The sequence below is a fragment of the Branchiostoma belcheri genome, unplaced genomic scaffold (genome assembly GCF_001625305.1).
Source record: "Branchiostoma belcheri isolate BF01 breed outbred unplaced genomic scaffold, Haploidv18h27 scaffold22, whole genome shotgun sequence".
Lineage (NCBI taxonomy): Eukaryota > Metazoa > Chordata > Leptocardii > Amphioxiformes > Branchiostomatidae > Branchiostoma > Branchiostoma belcheri.
Window position 1 is genome coordinate 1,433,355 of NW_017803713.1, and position 1,081 is coordinate 1,434,435.

The 1,081-nt window shown below is 41.9% G+C and overlaps 1 non-coding gene across 1 annotated transcript; it reads left to right on the forward strand.

The window, feature by feature from the left end:
• Positions 1-597: 597 nt before the first annotated feature.
• Positions 598-679, forward strand: Trnas-cga. Its single transcript has one exon. It is a non-coding gene; the product is annotated as a tRNA-Ser (tRNA).
• Positions 680-1,081: the final 402 nt, after the last annotated feature.

Sequence of the window (1,081 nt, forward strand, 5' to 3'; positions counted from 1 at the left end):
TGGGCGGCTGAGGACTCTCTCTAGAAGGCCTGCCTAAGTTCTAACGGTGACGATTTTGCCGCCAGACGTCTGATTTGAGATTGCAGTGACTCATTGGCGACAACGTTGCTTCCTTAGTATTTATATATTAGTTGTGTCTTTTATTTGTGGTCAGATTCGACCTTTAGTAAGTCACTTTTAAATTGAAATTTTGAACAGAATACGCCCGAACACCTCAAAGCATAGCCTCTACCAGGCTTGAGGAGGCGGCTGGAAAGAGTAGAAATCGGCCAAAATAGAGAGATACGCATGCCAAGGGAGTTTGGCCGGTGAGAGAACAGGGCGGCGAACTGTTCTCTCAACGGCCAAACTCCCTTGGCATGCGTATCTCTCTATTTTGGCCGATTTCTACTCTTTCCAGCCGCCTCCTCAAGCCTGGTAGAGGCTACTCAAAGCACACAGAAAAACAGTCAACAATGTGTTGTGTTCCAATCCGTAGATGCGCTGTGCAACATGGGAGATTTACCCCCTAGCGCTATGCATCATGGGAATGGGAAAAGGTGGATGATATTGAACTGATCGGTCGCAAATCAGTTGAACTTCACAGGTGAACACGGCGTCACGGTGGCCGAGTGGTTAAGGCGTTGGACTCGAAATCCAATGGGCTCTGCCCGCACAGGTTCGAATCCTGTCCGTGACGAAGTTACTTTTTTTTTCAAAATTACAATAATAGAACTGTCGTTTAATTAAGAAAAAATAATTTGTGCAGTTACACTACACTATTTTATGAAATAATTTGTAACCAGCGAGTCAATATGTTGACTAATCTTTTTCGTTGTTTTTTGTTTACTTTTGATTAGTTATGTATAAATTAGTTGATTGGCATTACTAAGTTATTGGAGAGTCCCTCGAAAAACCAACCTTGTTCCTGCCCTCCCCGCATGTATTTTACATTTGCATTCGTACTACTGTAACATGTTTGTAATTCGATCATACTTGCAAAATAAAACCTATCGAATTAGACATCAATTCAGACATCTATGCCTCGTAAAAATTAATCTCCAACTGAATTCTTTGGAAACGATCTTGATTCTTGTCAAAT